Source organism: Macaca nemestrina, chromosome 5 (assembly GCF_043159975.1).
Source record: "Macaca nemestrina isolate mMacNem1 chromosome 5, mMacNem.hap1, whole genome shotgun sequence".
Taxonomy (NCBI): domain Eukaryota; kingdom Metazoa; phylum Chordata; class Mammalia; order Primates; family Cercopithecidae; genus Macaca; species Macaca nemestrina.
The window spans coordinates 120,361,559-120,385,954 of NC_092129.1; the positions used below are offsets into that span (position 1 = coordinate 120,361,559).

At 34.9% G+C, this 24,396-nt stretch overlaps 1 long non-coding RNA gene across 1 annotated transcript in view; it reads left to right on the plus strand.

Annotated features, from left to right (window-relative positions):
• LOC139363376 (uncharacterized) overlaps positions 1–24,396 on the plus strand; it is a 321,840-nt gene that overhangs the window by 220,684 nt on the left and 76,760 nt on the right. The gene's annotated exons all lie outside the window — the stretch shown is intronic.

Below are 24,396 nucleotides of genomic sequence, written 5' to 3' on the forward strand. Positions count from 1 at the left end.
TAATATACTGAATTGCATTGTGTTATTTACTTTTAACAATTTTATATCACTTCAAATTCTTTATGTGAATAATAATTGAGCTTATTTTAAAAATATTTGATGTATATTTTTGATTATTTTTGTTTCAAAATTATCAATTTTTGTTTATAACATCTAGATTCATGAATTGAGGATTATTGAAGCAAGTATTAAATTCCTTCAGTCAGTCGCCCATGAAAATGAGCCAGTCTGTTTATTTCTTTTCTTTATTTATTTAAATAAATAACTGTGCTTTGTCAGAGATGAATACATTAGCAATAATAATTCAAAAGAGCTATAACTTTGGTAAATACAGAAAATTATGACGTGAAATGGTTTATGTGACTGTTCATGCATTTATTTTTTACTGTGTTCCATTTCATATACTTATATTGGCATTCTTGAATTGTCAAATTAATGCTTAAATGTAACTATTTTCTAATAAATTAGAAAGTATTTTCCTGGTGGTCTTAGTACTATTTAAAATTTGGAACTTTAGTAAGGCAAATAGCAATGGACTACACTTTTATCTCGTAAAATATCCTGCAGAAGCATGAACAGAAATGTAAGATACAAATACAGTTTGAACAAAATTGTACTTTTATTGAAGATTATAAAATCACAAAATTCGGGGACAGAGAGATTAAAAATATAATATATATAATATTCCTACAGTGCTAACTTCTTAATATGTTTATAAGTAAATTGTATTTGTGTGTGTACATGCATGTGTAAAAGACATATATATTATTCATGCTTTAGAAGTGATTTAAATGGATTATAAAGATACATATATCATTCATAATATTCATATTATAGTTATATAGCAATGCAAGATATTATTGTAAGACTGGATAAATAAATGCCATTAACTTTGGGTGGGGACCTCCACCTTGAAAAGTGAAAGATTAGTCTTAACCTAGTATTTTAAAAAAAGATTCTTTTGAAGCTATTTCATAGAATATTCTGGATAATACAGTTTGAACTCTAAGTTACTAATTCTTCAAATTTTTGTTTGAGAAAAAAAAAAAAAAAAACACCTAATTGGTAAAAAGGCATCTCAGCCCCTCACTCTACCTCACATTCCCCAATTAACTCTAAAAAACTCATCCTAAAATCCCAGATATAGAAACCATAAATACCACCTGTTTTAGGGTCTTCTAATGTTGACATTACTGACCTTTTAAATTGGATAATTTTCTGTTGTGTGGAGCTCTCCCGTTCCATTTTACCTAGTAGATGCCAGTATTGCCAGCCCTAACCCCCTTCCCACTGTTGTGATATCAACATTATCTTCAACCGTTGCCACATGTCCCATGGGGATGCAAAATCATCCCAGCAAAGAACTATTGATCTAATACAACCTACCTGTTTCCAGGTAATAGGACTATGATGCAGAGATCTTCCATGAGTTATTACATTCACGTAGCTAACTAGAGACGTAGTATTAAAGAGAGATGGTTGGGGTTCTTTTTCAGTTGTGTTTTTCTCTATTTGTCATAGCTGGCTGAAATACATTTCCTATTCACCGTTAGAATTCATCCAGTCAACAAAAGTTTCTGCTTTAACTTTCTGTAGTCTGAAATTATTTCTTTTTATTTTAAGTAATATGTTCATAAGATATGTTAGGTTGTAAGATATATTAAGTAATACATTCATAAGATATGTTAGGTAATATGTTAATATGAACATATTAACATTCTGTCACTATCCCTATTTTGTGTAAAACATACAACCAAATATCATATTGTCCACTCATGTCAACTGTGAATAGAAATGCACTTGTATTTTAAAAATAAATAACTTGATTATTTAAAGAAAAGAATAGGAAGGTCCAATTGCATCAATTGATTTCTTAAACAGAGCAGCCACTTTAGGTCATTACAGGAGCAGATTCATTTATGAATGTATTAGTTGTTGATTTGTTAGAAGTTGAAGCTTTCTATTTTCCACTTTAAAAAGTGAAGATATTAATGCAAATGGGAACCCAAACTTTCTTTTTCCTCCTATCAGTGACCAGATGGAGTTCAAAACTATTGAAATGAAATGGCAGTCATAGAATTAAAGATTCTTTGTAGTCGAATATTGGCTCAGACTTGCCATTTTGTTTTACTTTTGGCATCCTTAAGGTGTATACAACACTACAAGCAAACTTCTACCACTTACATAAAGTAAATCATACCTAAGGAAAAGCATAGTCATTGCCTTACTGAAAATGTGACATAAATATACCATTAAAGTAAATTATCCTCTGCATTTTTATATTTAATATTCATTTATAAAATTCCTTTTATGGCAAATTAGTTTAAGAGAAAATAATATTAAATTAATTAGACTTGAGCCTCCATTTTAAATCTGGGTTGTTATAACCTAGATTTTCTTCCAGAGCAGAAGGGAATGAAAAAGATTGTATAGCAGTATTATATAACAATTATAACAGTACCTTTGAGTTATAAACTTGGAATTCAAATTTCTTTTTTGTCACTTATGTAACTTAAATTTAAAAATAACCTTTAAAATTGTGTTATAGGGATCAATATTACAATCCGCTTGCCATTACTGTGATGAAATGAAGTAGTAGTATACTACTGTCAGTGATTAGTAACATGAGTGTTAGCTACTATTGTTATAGAGTCACTGCTAGAGTTTCCAAGCAAGATACTAGGCATAAACATTTTAATGTGGTTACATCTTTCAAAAAACAAAACAAAAAAAGTACATAAAATAGAGAGAATTATAACATTTCTTAAGTGTATTTCTCTGTCACTTATTACACATATAATCTGTCTTGTTTGTACAAGAGTATTCCAAACTACTTGGTTATGGTATTCTAAATTTGTGAAATCCCTCTGTTTGGATAGACTAAATGAATTTATTTATTTCTGTAGAATCATGATGGTGTGTGGATAGTGACGGGGGAGTTGTATGTGTGTTTGTTGAAAGTAAAGAAAGTTCATTTTATTCTGTTTTCCAATGATAGCAAAATATCATTTAATTCTCTCAGTCAAAAGTGAAGATGAGTTTTGTCCATTTATTTGGTTCAGAATGACATGCAGAAATGAATACAGTTGACATGAGAGCTAGCCTTTGTTCTTTGAAAGCTAATCTGCCTAAGCCTCTATAAACAGGACGGAGGGGAAATTTATAAATTGATTAGACAGCCTTAAAACTGAATTTCTCTTTATTAAGTTCCCTGGTCGTGACTGTGGGTGATATCTTAATACATAACTCCAGAAATCTGTGAGGTAATATAAAGTATTCCCTATAAATGAAATAACTTCACACCTGCTTTTCCAACAAAATTTTGGTAAAAGATAAAATATTCTTAGAAAGCTTTTATTTATTTATGTATGTATGTATTTATTTATTTATTTATTGAGATGGAGTCTCACTCTGTTGACCAGGCTGGAGTGCAGTGGCACAATTTTGGCTCCTTGCAACCTCCACCTCCCAGGTTCAAGTGGCACTCCTTCCTTAGCCTTCCAAGTAGCTAGCTGGGATTACAGGTGTGCCCCACCATGCCTGGTTATTTTTTTTTTTTTTTTTTTTTTTAGTAGAGACAGGCTTTCACCATGCTATCCAGGATGGTCTCAAACTCCTGACCTCATGATCTGCTGGCCTCAACCTCCCAAAGTGCTGAGATGACAGGTGTGAGCCACCATGCCTGGCCAAGCTTTTAGATTTTAAAATTATTTTGAAAAAAATCACCAATAGTAATCTCAGTGCACTAGAGACTTGGATGTATATATAATAGAGATATAATTAATTTATCTTGCTACTTTTTAAAAATTTTTATAGATATTTATTTGTCATTTTTATAAATGATTTTCATTATTTACTAATGGGTACTAATAAAAGCATGATGTGTATCCACATTTTTGGTTAGGTGAATATAGGTATGTATTTAAATATTACAATAATTTTGGTTAATAGGAGCATTGCTAAGGGACCAAGATCATACAGTTTACATAAAGCAATTAGGAACATTAAACATTAGAAGGGATTGTTATAAAGCAACATTTTTGTTTCCCTCATTGACTGGCACACCAAGTATTGAACATTGGCAGTTACTGTGTTTCCCTGGCAAAAATTTTACTTTGACATTCCTTATGCCTACTGAGAATAATTCTGGCCATTATAGATGAAAGATAAATATTTATTAATGCTTTCTGATTGTATAGAAATAGAACAAATATAGCCTTAATTTTTGTAAAGTGGCTTGTAAAACATTTGCTGTACAATAAATCAGTTTTTCTTTTATATCTTTCCTCCATATCACTTTATAAATCACATATTTGTAAAATTCTTCAACCAGTCCTCATCTGCATGAGCCACTTTTTTCCCCTCTATATTTAATAAAGGATGGAGTGGGTGAAAACAATGAGTAAATGAAATATTACTGATTAGACCCACAGCAAAGTTGCAAAGAAGTCCCACATCAATTTACAATTTCTTTCATGAAGCCATTAATAACATGTATTAATTTCTAATTATAGATAATTCCTTAAGAGATCCTTTATGAGAAATTCACCTTTTAAAATGTTGAAACAAAGTGCAAAATTACTCATTGCAATTGAATAGATTAAAATATGTCAAATTATATTTAGCCACAAAATTCATTAGGTGACATTTTAATGCTTACAATTTGAAATATTTGAATATTAATATATTATCTATATTTCAGGCTTACCTTGAGATAAAAAATGGCCTTTAATATCTCTGTCTGGGGGAGACATGACACTTGAAGTTTTAGGATGAAGTATTTAACATTATAAATTTCTGGTTAGAACATTAGCTGTATTAAATTGAAATAGTAGCTTTATATAGAACAATGGAATCAAGGTTAAAATTGTATCCCATTATGCATTATGCCATTTTGAATGGACTGTGTCTCATTTAGTTTTAATTTTTATACAGAACTATGACATTTAAATAACAGCACAGAGTAAAGTATTAATCATTAATAATTGCTTCAAAGAATGCAATGTGTAGAGTACTTACAAATGCTATTTTTTTCTATGACTGATTAGTTACATTTTAAACATTCTACAGAATTAGGTTTTCAATTAAAAGAGAATTTCTTACATTCATCGTCCTAAATCTTCTTAGTCTCTTAATTACTTTTGTAATTTGTTGTCTACAAATCTTATTAATTTCAGACTAGTAGTTACTAGACCCAATGAGTTCTGTTTGGATTCTAAATCTTGAGTAAGCACGCCATATTTTTAGTAACTTTATTGATCGTATCCTTAATATTTATAGTTGTTTTCTCTTTGAGTTGAATTAAGTTTTATTTCAGAGCAATCTTTTCTCCAAATAGAACATTTGCAGTTTTACTAAATATACTACAATTTTGCTGGATTAGTCTTGGAATATACTCGTTGATTTTGAATAATATTTTAATGGGCTGTTCCTTCTTGAGGATACAGATATTTTTCTGTGACATTTTCCAAACCTAACAAAGTACTCATGCATATGTCTTAGGTCTGTAAAACAAAATTATTAAATTAATTATATTGTGATATATTATTTAGTAAAATGCCATGGTAATGGAGATACTTAATATTTACATGACCATGTAGATACAGTAACCGTATTATTTAAATTTTGTGTAACTTACCTTTCTGAGTAAATTTCACATTAACATTTCAAATTACAAAAAAGTAGAGTGAGAAATGTCTCCTTCCCTTTTTTGTCTCCTGACAATGCAAATTATCTCCCTGGAGACATGGTTCTACAGACTGAATTTTGTCTTCTCAAAATTTGTATGTTGCAACATTTACCCTTAATGTGACTGTATTTGGAGACAGGGCTTTTACGAGGTAATTAACGTTACGTGAGGTTATAACTGTGGATTTCTAACTCAGTAGAATGGGTGACCTTATAAAAAGAAAAAGAGACAGATTTCTGTCTCTCTATCTCCATAGCACACACATAGGTAAGGCCATGTGAGGACTCATGGAGAAGGTGGTCATCTGCAAGGAAGAAAGAGAAGTCTTACCGGAACCTCACCATGCTGGCACCCGATCTCAAACTTTCAGCTTCCAGAACTGTGAGAAAATGGATTTCTGCTGTTTAAACCACCCAGTCTATGATATTTTCTTTTGGCAGCCGAGCTGGCTAATACACGAAGACCTTTACCGTCTCTGATGTATATTTCCAGAAATATATTGTAAATATATGAATTTTCTGCGCAAATATCAGCATACTGTTTATATCTCCAACTTTCTCCACTAAAATTCTACTTTGGAAATCTTTGTATTTCAGTGTTTATAAAGCTGCCTCATATTTCAGGCTACTAAATCTAATATATGTTATATCTTCTAGATTCTTGTAACTGGCCTATGTTTTTTAAGTACTTGCTATGTTCAAGTATCCTTAAGTTCCCTAAGAAAGGAACCAGAAAACACATGTACACGGAAAATGAATAATGGTCAAAAGTTTCTCATTAGTCAAAATTGAGTTGGTCATTAGGTCACTGCCATATTTGAAGAAAACTTAATCCAGTCAGAGCAAAAGTGGCTAGACAAAATGTGTTTGTGTGTGTGTGTGTGTGTGTGTGTGTGTGTGTGTGTGTGTGCGCGCGCGTGCTGGATTTATTCTTACATGGCTTTGGAAAAAATTTAAATTAGAAACATACATAAACAGAGTTTTAATTGTCTAATTAAATGCTGTGACCAAAAGAGAAGGGGTACATTGTAACCTTTGTGCTTCTTTAATGCCTCAGTCAATATGCAAGAACATTTTATAAAATAATTAGTAAATTAATTATAGTCCTTAATTTGTTATGAGGTTATTTTGTTGGAAGATTAAATTAAATGTGTGGAAGATGGGTCTAATTTCTTTTCTGTTTTTATAAATTTAATTTTTAGTTAAGTAAAAGTTTATATATATATATATATTTGGTACATATTGGTATATGTATTGATATACGTACAAATTGTGAAATCACTGAACCAAGCTATTTTACCTATGCATTATCTCACATACTTATCATTTTATTATACCAAGAACACTTCAAAATCTATTGCTTTGCTATTATTTATTTATTTATTTATTTATTTTTATTATACTTAAAGTTCTAGGGTACATGTGCACAATGTGCAGGTTTATTACATATGTATACATGTGCCATGTTGGTGTGCTGCACCCATTAACTCATCATATACATTAGGTATATCTCCTGATGCTATCCTTCCTCCCTCCCCCCTCCCCCCTCCCCACAATAGACCCTGGTGTGTGATGTTCCCCTTCCTGTGTCCAAGTGATCTCATTTTTCAGTTCCGACCTATGAGGGAGAACATGCAGTGTTTGGTTTTCTGTTCTTGTGATAATTTGCTAAGAATGATGGTTTCCAGCTGCATCCATGTCCCTACAAAGGACAGAAACTCATCCTTTTTTATGGCTGCATAGTATTCCATGGTATATATGTGCCACATTTTCTTAATCCAGTCTGTCACTGATGGACATTTGAGTTGATTCCAAGTCTTTGCTATTGTGAATAGTGCCGCAATAAACATACGTGTGCATGTGTCTTTATAGCAGCATGATTTATAATCCTTTGGGTATATCCCCAGTAATGGGATGGCTGGGTCAAATGGTATTTCTAGTTCTAGATCCTTGAGGAATCGCCACACTGTTTTCCACAATGGTTGAACTAGTTTGCAGTCCCACCAACAGTGTAAAAGTGTTCCTATTTCTCCACATCCTCTCCAGCACCTGTTGTTTCCTGATTTTTTAATGATTGCCATTCTAACTGGTGTGAGATGGTATCTCATTGTGGTTTTGATTTGTATTTCTCTGATGGCGAGTGATGATGAGCATTTTTCATGTGTCTGTTGGCTGTATGAATGTCTTCTTTTGAGAAGTGTCTGTTCATATCCTTTGCCCACTTTTTGATGGGGTTGTTTGTTTTTTTCTTGTAAATTTGTTTGAGTTCTTTGTAGATTCTGGATATTAGCCCTTTGTCAGATGGGTAAATTGCAAAAATATTCTCCCATTCTGCAGGTTGCCTGTTCACTCTGATGGTAGTTTCTTTTGCTGTGCAGAAGCTCTTTAGTTTAATTAGATCCCATTTCTCCATTTTGGCTTTTGCTGCCATTGCTTTTGGTGTTTTAGACATGAAGTCCTTATCCATGCCTATGTCCTGAATGATGTTGCCTAGGTTTTCTTCTAGGGTTTTTATGGTTTTAGAGCTAAAATTTAAGTCTCTAATCCTTCTTGAATTAATTTTTGTATAAGGAGTAAGGAAAGGATCCAGTTTCAGCTTTCTACTTATGGCTAGCCAATTTTCCCAGCACCGTCTATTAAATAGGGAATCCTTTCCCCATTTCTTGTTTTTGTCAGGTTTGTCGAAGATCAGATGGCTGTAGATGGTATTATTTCTGAGGGCTCTGTTCTGTTCCATTGGTCTATATCTCTGTTTTGGTACCAGTACCATGCTGTTTTGGTTACTGTAGCCTTGTAGTATAGTTTGAAGTCAGGTAACATGATGCCTCCAGCTTTGTTCTTTTGGTTTAGGATTGTCTTGGCAATGCAGGCTCTTTTTGGTTCCATAAGAACTTTAAAATAGTTTTTTTCCAATTCTGTGAAGAAGGTCATTGGTAGCTTAATGGGGATGGTGCTGAATATATAAATTACCTTTGGCAGTATGGCCATTTTCACAATACTGATTCTTCCTATCCATGAACATGATATATTCTTCCATTGTTTGTGGTTTGTGTCCTCTTTTATTTCATTGAGCAGTGGTTTGTATTTCTCCTTGAAGAAGTCCTTTACATCCCTTGTAAGTTGGATTCCTAGGTATTTTATTCTCTTTGAAGCAATTGTGAATGGGAGTTCATTCATGATTTGGCTCTCTGTGTATCTGTTACTGGTGTATAAGAATGCTTGTGATTTTTGCACATTGATTTTGTATGCTGAGACTTTGCTGAAGTTGCTTACCAGCTTAAGGAGATTTTGGGGTGAGATGATGGGAATTTCTAAATATACAATGATGTCATCTGCAAACAGGAACAATTTGACTTCATATTTTCCTAATTGAATACCCTTTATTTCTTTGTCTTGCCTGATTGCCCTAGCCAGAACTTCCAATACTATGTTGAATAGGAATGGTGGGAGCGGCATCCCTGTCTTGTGCCAGTTTTCAACGGGAAAGTTTCCGGTTTTTACCCATTCAGTATGTTATTGGCTGTGGGTTGTCATAAATAGCTCTTATCATTTTGAGATGCGTTCCATCAATACCTAATTTATTGAGAGTTTTTATCATGAAGGGCTATTGAATTTTGTCAAAGTCCTTTTCTGCATCTATTGAGATAATCATGTGGTTTTTGTCTTTGGTTCTCTTTATATGCTGGATTACATTTATTGATTTTCCTATGTTGAACCAGCCTTGTATCCCAGGGATGAAGCCCACTTGATCATGGTGGATAAGCTTTTTGATGTGCTGCTGGATTTGTTTTGCCAGTATTTTATTTAGGATTTTTGCACCAATGTTCATCAGGGTTATTGGTCTAAAATTCTCTTTTTTTGTTGTGTCTCTGTCAGGCTTCAGTATCAGGATGATGTTGGCCTCATAAAATGAGTTAGGGATAATTCTCTCTTTTTCTATTGATTGGAATAATTTCAGAAGGAATGGTACCAGCTCCTCCTTGTACCTCTGGTAGAATTCGGCTCTAAATCCATCTGGCCCTGGACTTGTTTTGGTTGGTAGGGTATTAATTATTGCCTCAATTTCAGAGCCTGCTGTTGGTCTATTCAGGGATTCAACTTCTTCCTGTTTTAGTCTTGGGAGAGTGTAAGTGTCCAGGAAATTATCCATTTCTTCTAGGTTTTCTAGTTTATTTGCATAGAGGTGTTTATAGTATTCTCTAATTGTAGTTTGTATTTCTGTGGGGTCGATGGTGATATCCCCCTAACCATTTTTTATTGCCTCTATTTGATTCTTCTCTCTTTTCTGCTTTATTAATCTTGCTAGCAGTCTATCAATTTTGTTGTTCTTTTCAGAAAACAAGCTCCTGGATTGATTGGTTTTTTTAGAGGGATTTTGGGTATCTATCTCCTTCAGTTCTGCCCTGATCTTAGTTATTTCCTGCTTTCTGCTAGCTTTTGAATGTGTTTGCTCTTGCTTCTCTAGTTCTTTTAATTGTGATGTTAGGGTTTTAGATCTTTCCAATTTTAGATCTTTCCAACTTTCTCTTGTGGGCATTTAGTGCTGTAAATTTCCCTCTACGCACTGCTTTAAATGTGTCCCAGGGATTCTGGAATTTTGTATCTTTATTCTCTGAACAAAGAACATCTTTCAATAAAGATGTTTCAAAGAACATCTTTATTGCTGCCTTCATTTTGTTATGTACCCATTAGTCATTCAGGAGCAGGTTGTTCAGTTTCCATGTAGTTGAGTGGGTTTTGATTGAGTTCCTTAGTCCTGAGTTCTACTTTGATTGCACTGTGGTCTGAGAGACAGTTTGTTATAATTTCTGTTCTTTTACATTTGCTGAGGAATGCTTTACTTCCAAGTTTGTGGTCAATTTTGGAAAAAGTGCGATGTGGTGCTGAGAAGAATGTATATTCTGTTGATTTGGTGTGGAGAATTCTGTTGATGTCTATTAGGTCTGCTTGGTGCAGAATTGTGTTCAATTCTTGGATATCCTTGTTAACTTTCTGTCTCATTGATCTGTCTAATGTTGACAGTGGGGTGTTAGAGTCTCCCATTATTATTGTACGGGAGTCTAAGTCTCTTTGTAAGTCTCTAAGGACTTGCTTGATGAATCTGGGTGCTCCTGTATTGGGTGCATATATATTTAGGATAGTTAGCTCTTCCTGTTGAATTGATCCCTTTACCACTATGTAATGGCCTACTTTGTCTTTTTAAATCTTTGATGGTTGAAAGTCTGTTTTATAGAGACTAGGATTGCAACCCCTGCCTTTTTTTTGTTTTCCATTTCCTTGGTAGATTTTCCTCCATCCCTTTGTTTTGAGCCTATGTGTTTCTCTGCATGTGAGATGTGTCTCCTGAATACAACAAAATGATGAGTCTTGACTCTTTATCCAGTTTGCCAGTCTGTGTCTTTTAATTGGAGCATTTAGTCCATTTACATTTAAGGTTAATATTGTTATGTGTGAATTGATCCTGTCAGTATGATACTAGCTGGTTATTTTGCTCATTAGTTGATGCAGTTTCTTCCTAGCATCGATGATCTTTACATTTTGGCATGTTTTTGCAATGGCTGGTACTGGTTGTTCCTTTCTATGTTTAATGCTTCCTTCAGGATCTCTTGTAGGGCATGCCTGGTGGTGACAAAATCTATAAACATTTGCTTGTCTGTAGAGGATTATATTTCTTCTTCACTTATGAAACTTAGTTTGGCTGGATATGAAATTCTGGGTTGAAAATTCTTTTCTTTAAGAATGTTGAATATTGGCCCCCATTCTCTTCTGGCTTGTAGAGTTTCTGCCGAGAGATCTGCTGTTAGTCTATGGGCTTTTTTTTGTGGGTAACCTGACCTTTCTCTCTGGCTGCCCTTAAGATTTTTTCCTTCATTTCAACTTTGGTGAATCTGACAATTATGTGTCTTGCAGTTGCTCTTCTTGAGGAATATCTTTGTTTCTTTCTCTGTATTTCCTGAATTTGAATGTTGGCCTCCATTTTCCCCGTCACTTTCAGGCACACCAATCAGACGTAAATTCAGTCTTTTAACAGAATCCCATATTTCTTGGAGGCTTTGTTCATTTCCTTTTACTTTTTTTTCTCTACACTTCTCTTCTCGCTTCATTTCATTCATTTGATCTTCAATCACTGATACTCTTTCTTCCAGTTGATCGAGTCAGTTACTGAAGCATGTGCATTTGTCACGTAGTTCTCGTATCATGGTTTTCATCTCTGTCAGTTCGTTTATGGACTTCTCTGCATTGATTGTTCTAGTTATCCATTCTTCCATTCATTTTTCAAGATTTTTAGTTTATTTGCGTTGGGTACGTAGTTCCTCCTTTAGCCCTGAGAAGTTTTATCGACTGAGACCTTCTTCTCTCAACTCGTCAAAGTCATTCTCCATCCTGCTTTCTTACGTTGCTGGCGATGAGCTGTGTTCCTTTGGAGGGGGTGATGTGCTCTGATTTTTTTGAATTTCCAGCTTTTCTGCACTGCTTTTTCCCCATCTTTTTGGTTTTATCTGCTGTTGGTCTTTGATGATGGTGATGTACTGAAGGAGTTTTGGTGTGGGTGTCCTTTCTGTTTGTTAGTTTTCCTTCTAACCGTCAGGACCCTCAACTGCAGGTCTGTTGGTATTTGCTTGAGGTTTACTCCAGATCCTGTTTGCCTGGGTATCAGCAGCAGAGGCTGCAGAAGATAGAATATTGCTGAACAGCGAGTGTTGCTGTATGACTCTTGCTCTGGAAGCTTTGTCTCAAAGGTGTACCCAGCCGTGTGAGGTGTGAGGTGTAGGTCTGCACCCAGTGGGGAATGTCTCCCAGTTAGGCTACTCAGGGGTCAGGGACCAACTTGAGCAGCCAGTCTATCCTTTTTCAGATCTCAACCTCCATGCTGGGAGAATCATTGCTCTCTTCACAGCTGTCAGACTGGGACATTTACATCTGTACAGGTTTCTGCTGCTTTTTGTTTAGCTATGCCCTGTCCCCAGAGGTGGAGTCTACACAGGCAGGCAGGTCTCCTTGAGCTGCGGTGGGCTCCACCCAATCCTGCTTCCTGGCGGCTCTGTTTACCTACTTAAGCCTCAGTGATGGTGGGCGCCCCTCCCCCAGCCCCGCTGCCACCTTGCAGTTAGATCTCAGACTGCTGTGCTCTCAATGAGGGAGGCTCCATGGGCATGGGACCCTCCGAGCCAGGTGTGGGATATAACCTCCTGGTGTGCCGTTTGCTAAGACCCTTCGTACAGCACAGTATTAGAATGGGAGTTACCCAATTTTCCAGGTGTTGTATGTCTCAGTTTCCCTTGGCTAGGGAAAGGAATTCCCTTCCCCCTTGCACTTCCCAGGTGGGGCAATGCCTCGCCCTGCTTCAGCTCTCGCTGTTTGGGCTGCACCCGCTGACCAGCACCAACTGTCCAACATGCCCCAGTGAGATAAACCCGGTACCTCAGTTGAAAATGCAGAAATCATCCATTGTCTGTGTCCCTCATGCTGGGAGCTGGAGGCTGGAGCTGTTCCGATTCAGCCATCTTGGGCGCCTCGCCCTGGAATTATGCCTGCTTTGCAATTTTTAAGTATACAGTATATTGTTATTTACGGTGGTCACCATGATGTATAATAGATCTATTAAATTTATTTCTCTAACTGAAATTTTGTGTCCTTTTACCAACATCCTCCTGAGAATTCCACCCCAAACCTCTGGTAACAACCGTTTTACTCTGTTTCTATGAATTTGACTTTTTGAGTTTTCATATGTAAGTGGGATTATGCAGTATTTTTCTTTCTGTGCCTGGCTTATTTCATTTAACATAATGTACTCTAGGTTTATCTGTGTTGTCACAAATGATAGGATTTCCTTCTTTTTAAAGGCTAAATAGTATTCTATTGTGTATGTATGTGTGTGTGTGTCACAATTTCATTGTCTGTTCATCTGTAGATCTACACTCCTGCTTAATACATACCTTAGCTATTGTGAATAGTGCTGCAAAAATTATAGTGTAGATATATCTCTTCGGCATAATGATTTCATATTATTTGGATATATCCCTACTGGTGAGATTGCTGGATCATTCAGTGCCCCTATTTTCAGTTTTTTTGAGAAACCTCCACAATATTTTTCATAATATCCTTACTAATTTATATTCCAATAAGTGTACAGTTGTTCCCTTTTCTCAACATCCTCTCCAGCAGTTATCTTTCCTCTCTGATAATAGCTATTCTAACAGGCATGAGGTGATATCTCATTGTGGATTGATTTACATTTCTCTGATAATTAGTAATTTGAGCATTTTTTCATATACCAATAAGCCATTTGTATGCCTTCTTTTAGAAAATATTTATTCAGTTTTTTTTTTTGTTTTGTTTTGTTTTTTTGGTCCAGGTTTTTTAAAATAGGCTTTTATTATTATTAATATTATTGAGTTGAGTTCTTTATATAGTTTGGATATAAACTTCTTATCAGATGTCTGGTTTACTAATATATTCTACAATTTGGTAGATTGCCTTTTCACTCTGTTGATTGTTTCCTAGTAAAGAAACTTTTTAGTTTAATGTAATCGACTTTGTCTATTTTTGAATTGTTGTCTCCTTGTTTGGGGTTATATCCAAAAACATAATTTTGCTGACCTATGTCATGGAGCTTTTCCTCTATGTTTTTTTCTAGTAGTTTTATAGTTTCATGTCTTATGTTAAAGGCTTTGATCTATTTTGGGTTGATTTTAGATAGAGATGGGAGTCTGACTTCATCCTTCTGCATATGGATATCCAGTTTTCTCAGTGCCATTCATTAAGGACTGTCCTTCTCTCATTCTGTGTTCTTTGAATTTTTGTCAAAAATAAATTTACCATAAATGTATGGATTTTATTTTTGGGGTTTCTCTTCTGTTCCATTGGACTATGGTTTTTTTGTTTGTTTGTTTGTTTTGCCAGTACCATGCTCTTTTGATTACTATAGTTTTGTAATAGATTTAGAAATCAGGTAGTGTGATATATGTGGCTTTGTTCTTTTCACTCATGTGCTTTGGCTATTGGGTTTCTTCGTGTGTTTTCATTTAAATTTAATTTTTTTTTTCTATTTTTGTGAAAAATGTCATTGAAATTTTGATATAAAGTGCATAAAATTTATAGATTGCTTTGGGTAATATGGACATTTTAACAATATTAATTATTCTAATTCATGAAGAGGAGATTTTTTTCGTTTATTTATGTTTTTTCTTTAATATCTTTCATCAGTGTTTAGAGCTTTCAGTATACAAAGTCTTTCACTTCTTTGTTTAAATTTATTCCTACGTGTTTTGTAGCTGTTGTGAATAATCCTGTTTTTTGACTTTTTAAAAATAGTTTGTTGTTAGTGTATAGAAACACTAATCAATTTTGTATGTTGATTTTGTATCCTGAAGCTTTACTGAATTTATTCGTTTTAACAGTTTTTGGATGGAGTTCTTAGGGTTTTCTATATATAAGATTATGTCATCTGAAAACCAAAGCACTTTCACTTCTTGTTTTCTAAAGAGGATGTGTTTTATTTATTCCTCTTGACTAATTTCTCTGGTTAGGACACCCAACTCTAGTTTGAATAGAAATGGGGAGAGTGGGCATTCTTGTTTTATTCCTGATCTTACAGGAAAAGCTTCCAATTTTTTACCATTTAGTATAATGTTAGCTATGGGCTTTTCATATATGGTCTTTGTTTTGTTAAGGTGCATTCTTTCCATATTTAATTTATTGAGAGTTTTTATCATGAAAGAATGTTGATTTTTTTTCAAACTTATTTGATGCATGTTTTGAGATAATCATATGGCTTTTGTCTTTTATTTTGTTAATGTAGTGAATCACATTTCCTGGTTTGCATATATTAAATTATCCTTGCATCCAAGGATAAATCCTCCACTTGATCATAGTAAGTGATCCTTTTAGTATGCCATTGAAATCTTTTTGCTATTATTTTGTTGAAGAGTTTTACACCTATGTTCATCAAGATTATTCACCCGTAATTTTCTTTTGTGGTGGTGTGCTGTCTGAATTTGGTAGGCCCCATAATTTTCTTTTGTGGCAGTGTGCTGTCTGAATTTGGTAGTTGGGTGATACTGACTTCATAAAATCCATTTGAAAGTATTATCTCCTCTTTAATTGTTTGGAGGAGTTTGAGAAGAAATGGTATTCTTTAAGTGTTTGCTAGAATTCAGCACTGAAACCATCAAGTCTTGGACTTTTCTTTCATGAAAGAATATTCATTTCTGATTTAATCTCTTTACTTGTTATTGTTTTGATGAAACTTTCTTTTTCTTTGGAAAATGGTCTTGGTATTTTGTATGTATATAGGAATTTATCCATTTTATCTAGGTTATGCAGTTTGTTAGTGTATAATTGTTTAAAGTGGTCTTGAGATCCTTTGTATTTCTGTGTTATCAATTGTAAATATCTCCTCTTTAATTTCTGGTTTCATGTATTTGAGTCTTTCCTTTTTATTTTTTCCTAGTTGGTCTAGCTAAAGGTTAGTCAATTTTGTTTAGTTTAAAATAACACTAATTTTAGTTTTGTTGATTTTTTCTGTTGTTTTTCTCATCTCTATATTATTTACTTCTACTATAGTCTCTCTTATATTATTCCTGCTACTAACTTTGGGTTTATTTTGTTCTTTTTCTAGTTCCTTGATATGTCTGTCACATTAGGTTGTTTATTTGAGATCTTTTTCTTTGACTTTGTAGGCATTTATTACTAAACTTCCTTCTTAGTAATACTTTTGCTAAATATTTTAATTTTGAATATGTTGTTTCCATTTTTGTTTATCTGAAAATAATGTTATTTTTTCTTTTAATTAATTATTTTTATTTTATTAATTTATCATTATTTATCATTATTATTATTATTATTATTATTGAGAGGAAGTCTCACTCTGTCACCCAGGCTTGAGTACAGTGGCATGATCTCAGCTCACTGCAATTTCCACCTCCTGGACTCAAGCGATTCTCCTGCCTCAGTCTTTGGAGTAGCTGGGATTACAGGTGTGCAATATACACTTAAACACACAAAAAAATTGTATTTTTAGTAGAGATGAGGTTTCACTATGTTGACCAGGCTGTTCTCGACCTCCTGACCTCAAGTGATCTGCCCGCCTTGGCCTTCCAAGTGCTAGAATTATAGGCCTAAGCCGCCACGCCCAGCCATAATTTATTCTTGACCATTTGGTTGCTAAGGACCATGCTGTTTAATTTCCAAATAGTCCTATTCTTTTTTGAAATTTCTCTTATCGTATATTTTTAGTTTCATAACACTGTGGTCAGAAAATATATTTAATGTGATTTCAATCTTCTTAAATTTGTTAAGACTTCTTTTGTGGAATAACATATAATCTATTCTGGAGAATGTGTCATGTGCACTTGAGAGAAATTTGTTTTCTGTAGCTGTGGGATAGAATGTTCTGTATATGTCTGTTAGACCATTTGATCTAAAGAATATAGTTCAAGTCTGGTGTTTCCTTACTGATTTTCTGTCTGGATGATCTGCCCTTTTGTGAAAGTGGAATGTTGAAGACTCCTACTATTGTTGTATTACAATTTATTTCTCTCTTCAGATATATTACTATTTGTTTTACAATCTTAGGTGTTCCAATGTTGGGTATATATGTACCTGACAATTGTAAAAGTGTTACATCTTGATTAATTAATACATTTATCATTATATATTGCTCTTCTTTGTCTTGTTTTAAAGTTATTCACTTAAAGTTTATTTTACTTGATACAAGTATGCCTGTTATCTTTTGGTATCCACTTGCATAGAATATCTTTTCCATTTTTTCACTCTCCGTGTATGTGTCCTTACGTGTTATGCTTTTTTTCTGTTGCTACTTGCAGGATTATCTGTTTGTCTTTGATTTTGGACAGTTTTATTTTATCATGTCTTTGTATAGTCTTGTTTGGGCTGAATTTGATTGGAGACCTTTGACTTTCCTGTTCCTAGATATTTGTTGTAGCTAGTGACTTGCTTTTGGCACTGGGAATGGCTTAGGGGCCCACTAGAGGTGCCAGTGGCACTGATGTCTGGGTGGCACACATAGAACAGTCACAAAGCTGAGGACTAAAGAATGAGAATGTGTGGAGAAACTACAGTTCTGGGAACTGGGGCAGTAATAGGACTAGTGCCTAGGGTGCAGGGACTCCCACTGCCATGTTGGTTACTGTATGTGAGGCATGGATGATTGTGAACTAGCCAGAGTGCCAAGAGTGGCAGAATAGACATGCACAGTGTTAGAGCAGCTCCAGGGCTGGGCTACTGCTTAACTCTCTAGGCAGCTGAGCTAGTGCCTGGGTCATAGAGGCTTACACTGCCACATTAGTAACAGTGTGCAAGGTGATCGTGAAGCAGTATACTTGTGAAATAGTTGAGAAGATGAGAATGGGAATGCAGGTGTGTGCAGGTTTAGAGCAGTTTCAGAAACAGGGCAGGGCCTAGCTATTTATCAGAGCTGGGCTGATGTTCAAAGCATGGGCATATACTGCAAGAACTTAGCCCTGGAGCCTATGTGTGCCAACTAACATCTTATGGCTGTGGTTCCAGTATCTGAAAGGTAGATTGTACCAGTACAGCTACAGAGTCTGGGGCTGAAACATGGGCACTTACAGGGAGGCTGGGCTTCAGGGTCAGGGTTTGCACAGAATACCTGAATGAACGTATGCACGCATCTGTGGCAGTTCTTTTCCAGAAGAAGCTTCTTTCCTGAGGTGACTGAACAGCAGCCAATTCTTGTGTGGGAGAAGAGTATACAGTGGCATCTCCCTCTCTGGGTTCCTCAGCCAGGATAGCTGTTGATTACTTCAGTGACAAAAGATGCTGGTCTCCTTTGTAGAGCAGACTTGTGGGGATCACAGTGGTTCCAACCATGTAGCTGATATCAATAGCTTTTATGTTTCTTCTTTGCTTCTACTGATATCTTGAGTATTCTGATCTCATCAGTGATCCTTTCGATGTACATATATTCCATTTTTGTTTCAACATGTTATAGCAGATTCATTAATGAGCTCTTGAGCCCTCTCTGGTCTATTTTTGATTTTGAATAGCTGTCTATAGTTTTTTTGCAGGGGAGATGAGAGCTGCTATGCCCTCTCCACAATCTTTGTGACATCACTCCCAAGTTGAATTTCCTGATCCTCATTGCCTATATTAACATAATCATAAAGGCTAAATTATAGATGTTTCAGAAGCACACATATTAGATCTTTAAGAGCTCCCATGGAATTCTCTCCTCAGCCCATTGAAGTAAATCATCAATTGTTTTGATAACATGTATAAAAAAGCAGGTATAAACTGCCTGGAGAAAAATGTAGTTTTGTTTAATGGAAAGCATGAAAATAGATTTTTCAAATGTTTGATCATGTTTTTTAGCAATTTTTAAAATAGATGTTCCTGTATAAAACATAAAATGAATGGGAGAATACATATATAAATATATTAATATTTTGCTTAGCAAAACGTATACATTCTGAGAAATGCATTATTGGACAATTTCGCTATTGTATGAACATCCAAGAGTATACTTACACAACTGAGATAGTATTGAGTACTACATACCTTGACTACATGGTATAGCCTTTTGCTGTGATCGCCATCTTATATATGGTTCATTACTGACTGAAATACTGTCATGTGGCACATGATTGTATATTTTAATTTCATTTCCCCTGTATATGATAAAACTAATAGAAAGAAATATAATTTATCCTTCCCCACACCCATTTTTCTTATATGACAAAAATATCTTCTTCTAATTTGTGACTTATCATTTAATTTTCTTTACTTATGATTTTTATTTACTGAGACTTAACATTGTTTATTATTATTTTTGGCTTCTGTGCCTTTTTAAAGAACAGTTTCTCTATCTAGAGCCAAGGCATATATTTTTAAAGTTTTTAACATTATTTTTCACATGTGTGTATTTAATTTACAAGAAATTGATTTTTGAATATGAAAGACTGCTATATAATTTTGTATCTCTGTGTGGATATACAGTTGTTCCAGCATGATTTATTGAGTGATCTATAATTTTCCAGCTTGTCTACACTGTCATATTTATTCAATAATTAAGCTCTATATTCTGTTTCATGAGTTGATTTAAAAGGAATTAATGGAGTAAAATTATGGTATCTTACATGCATAGCTTTTCATGTTTTGATATTCACCAGAGAAGGTTTTCCTTTCTCATTTTAGGTAATGTTCCTTAAAAATATATTATTTAGTGTTTGTAACTTTGGGCTTTTGCCTTATGCATCCCATTACATTCTTTTCAAGTTTTACAAATGATTGCTGAAAATTTGATTGGGATTTCTTATAATCTATAAATAAAACATCTTGAATATATTAAACCCTATATCCATAAACATATGTATTCACTGATTTGGATCTTCTTTACTGTTTCTCAAAGTGTTTCTTAAAAAAAAAAATTAATAAAAGCTTTCTGTATAGACTGAATTTGTGCATTATACATTTTTATCAAGAGCATTTGAAAAATTTCATTATCAAACTATTGTTGTTTAGAAATGCAACTGATCATAGTACGTGGAATTTATATTATAGTGGATCTGAATATGTTACCCAGGACTATGGCTATAGGAGACCAGACTATATCATCCCAAAATAGAAAATACACTTTTTTTTGGCCTATAAGATTATTTTGAGAAAGAGCAGATATAATAGAAACTCTAAAACCAGAGTAGAAATTATACCTTTATTAGGGAAATTTACATTTGTAAAGGAAATTTGTATTTGTAAAAGTCTATCCTTCTCTGTACCTGAAAGAGTACATGACTCTAAATCATAAGATCATTTTATCTATGGAGAAGGCACTGATGTAAATCTGCAAAACAACTTTTATTCTTGTTCACCTTGCTTTTCATGGTCACCTTGCCATAACATACCTCCCAGATATCCTTCTCTTTTTTTTATTTTTTTATTTATTTTTTATTTTTTTATTATTTTAGCTGAAGATGGTGTTTAAGCTTAAATGCTGAGCTACCCCTTTGAGAGTTGATTGCCTTGTCTTTTTTCTCAAAAATATACATGTTTGTTTTTCTCTTGTTAATCTGTCTTTTGTTACAAATGCCCCAGCTGAAAACCTAGAAGGATAGAATGAAAATGATTGTTTTTCTAAAGTGTAATATGTGTAATATATATTCTCCTGCCCCATCAAAGCAATTATTCAGTACTTATGGCAACCTTATGGAATATAACTGATGTAAATAACAAGAAACAAATGTACATGTGTAATGGAGTTTCTAAAACATATTGCCTCCAAGTAAATTTCTTTTAGAATATAAACAAAGGAACAAGTAAAAAATACATTGAAAAAAATCTTCAGTTACTTTTAATCTACAGAAGACATTCATTTTAAAAGGTATTCACTTCTATTTATTTTTAAGGCTGAAGTTTCCAGAAGCAGTCCAAACAATAATGCAAAAGGAAAGGAAAGAAAATAAACCCTTCTTTTTATTGAGACTTTATTCAGTTTCCATTTCTAGATATATTGCAGAAAGAGTCCATCTCTGTTTATCTTAAAAGTTATTGGCTATTTCTTGTTGACAGTTTTAACAGATTCACTTAGAGGAACCTAACTAGACTGCTCTGTGACAGTATCAGCAGGCATTCTTGTTATGCCCAGACCGTTTATTCCCCGAAGAAGACCACCAGAGTCCAGAGTCAAAGCTAAGCAGCAAGGATCTTTATTACAGGTTCGAACCTGGAACTCTCCCTCGCTCGTGAAACGAGACGGGTAGGAGAACTCCCCCACTGAGCTCCGAGCAGTGTTATATAGTCTAAGAAAAGTGGGCATAGAGTTATTATACAAATCAGATATATGATTGGCTAGTGTTTGAAAAGGCGATTTGGCTAACTATGATTGGTTCCCGCCATTTCTGATATTTTGGTTCAAACTTTGAGGCGGGAGAGCAGGTTTATGGCAGCAAGAGTTTATCTTACTTAAACACGTCTTGTGACCTTGCCTCAGAACTTACAAAATCTCTGGTATGTGCAAAACAAAATCTCTGGTACGTGCAGAAAACCAGGTACTCACAGAACTTACGAAATCTCTGGTATGTGCAAAGATTAGAGAGCAGAACAAGGGTGTAGCGGGTGGGGGGCGGGTACACATCTATCTTTGTGTCCTTTCATTCTCACCCCCAGTTCAAGCAATCTATAAACCCAGCATGAGAGATCGTGATAAAAATCAGTTGTGAAACTCATACAGTGGGTGAAGTAGATAGTAACTCTGCATTTTTCATGAATTTTGAGGGGAAAAATGGCACAGTAGTTAATCACAGCATGATAACTTCAAAATGACTTGCTGATGAGTTCCCAAAAAAAGTCCTAGTAAATCATTGAAGAGTATGGAGAACCTATTTGCTAAGCATAATTTAGCATGTTTTCTGCATATGCTATTTATAAGTATGATGCTAATTCATTACCATTCTTGAGAAAGGTCTAGGCTCTTCTTTCTTTACAATTCCATTTATTTGGTAGGGAAATTGTTCAGTAATCTCAAGTATACTGGCAGAATTGGAGGAGGAAACCTATCTTCTTGATAGGTTCTTGAATACCTTTTATTTTTTCCCTAGAGGAAAATAACTTTTTTAAAATTTCCATCTGTCCCCACACACCTAGAGCTGAAAACCTGCCAGGCATTGAGGTTGGAATGAGTCCATATTTAGAATATTTGAATCTTTTTTTTGTGGCTGACTCCTCTTTCCCTCACTCCAACTCTCTTGTCCTCCCACACCAATGTAACCACTCAACAGGTTCGTTTTGCCTGCTGCCTAGATTGAGCTGATTTATCAAGACAAAGGAATTAAAATAGAGAAAGAGCTTAATTCACACAGAGCAGTCTGAAAGGAAGACCTGAGTTTTATTATTACTCAAATTAGTCTCGCCCCAAATTCACAGACTGGATATTTTTGAGGATAATTTGGCAGGTAGGAGGCCAGGGAGTGAGCATTGCTGATTGGTCGGGTTGGAGATAAAATCAGAGGGAATCAAAGCTTTCCTTTGCGTTGAGTCAGATCCTGGGTCTGGGCCACAAAACCAGATGAGCCAGTTTGTTGATTTGGGTGGGGGCAGCTGATTCATTGAGTGCAGAGTCTGAAGAATATCTTGAGCACCAATCTTAGGTTTTAAGAGAGTGGTGTTAACCCTAGGAACAATTGAAGAGGTTCAGAATCTTGTGGCCACCAGCTGCATGACTCATAAGCCATGCTTTATAATCATATGGCTAATTTGTTAGTCCTACAATGGCAGTCTGGTTCCCAGGCAAGAAGAAAATTTGTTTTTGGAAAACTCTTATTTTCACCCCTGTCCGTGTAAAGAGACCACCAAATAGGCTTTGTGTGAGCAACAAGGCTGTTTATTACACCAGGGTGCAGGCGGGCTGAGTCCAAAAACAGAATCAGAGAAGGGAGATAGGGGTGGGACCGTTTCATAGGATTTGGGTAGGTAAAGGAAAATTACAGTCAAAGGGGGTAGTTCTCTGGCGGGCAGGAGCAGGGGTCACAAGGTGCTCAGTGGGAGAGCTTTTGAGCCAAGATGAGCCAGGAGAAGGAATTTCACAAGGTAATTATCATCAGTTAAGGCAGGAACAGGCCATTTTCACTTCTTTTGTCATTCTTCAGTTACTTCAGGCCATCTGGATGTATACTTGCCAGTCACAGGGGATATGATGGCTTAGTTTGGGCTCAGAGGCCCTGACAATTATCATCTTTGTCTCAAAGTTAAACTATAAACTAAGTTCCTCACAAAGTAAGTTTGGTTTATGCGCAGGGATGAACAAGGACAGTTTGATAATTAGAAGCAAGATGGACTCAGGTCAGATCGCTTTCACTGTCATAATATTCTCACTGTGATACTTTTTGCAAATGTGATTTCATCAATGTTTTGTATACGTACATTTGTCTCTAATTCTTCAATTTTGTATTCTTGAGATAAGTCACGAGTAACTTTTGTCAATTAGAAAAGACAGGCTGACATACACAGCACTATTTCTCAACTGCTTCTCCTGAGAAAATCAAATAAGTGAGCCACTTTAGAAACAAAAGCAGCTTGGAGGACATGACCACTTAGAAATTACCTAGTCTAATTTTGTCATTGAGAAGTCATCCATAACTCTTTTGCTATTATTTTCTGTTTTTAATTTAAAGTATAATTTTCACTTGTATAAAACATTAACTTGTGTTAAAAAGTGTATTTAATTCTTTAAATAGCCAATGAGGGGGCCATGGGCTCTTGGTCCCTTAAAGAGTCACTGAAAAATCCCTGACATGAGGCAGATAGACTAATAAGAAAAAATGACATACAGATGTATTTAGTCTATATACACAGAAGCCTTTAAAATGAAGACCGGACTTTCCAATGAGTTATGAGAAAGCTTATATACCATCTTGAGGTTACAAAAAACAAAACAAAACAAAACAAAAAAAACGGTGGGAGCTCAGATTCTGGTAAAACAGGTTATGGGAGAGGGGAGAAGAGGAATTCTATTGAGGGACAATAAATGGTTTCTAGGGAGGAATGAATGGATATGGATCAGGAACAGAGATTAACTTATAAATAGTTCTCTTGGGGATTTAAATGATCCTCAGAGACAGTCGTCATAATTGTAAAAGGGATTGCTCAGGTGTGGTTACTCTTAGTCTTCTTTTCTGCAATAATGAGATAATAGGGAGGGGGAAGAAAAAACAATTGTTCGTATAGGTGGGA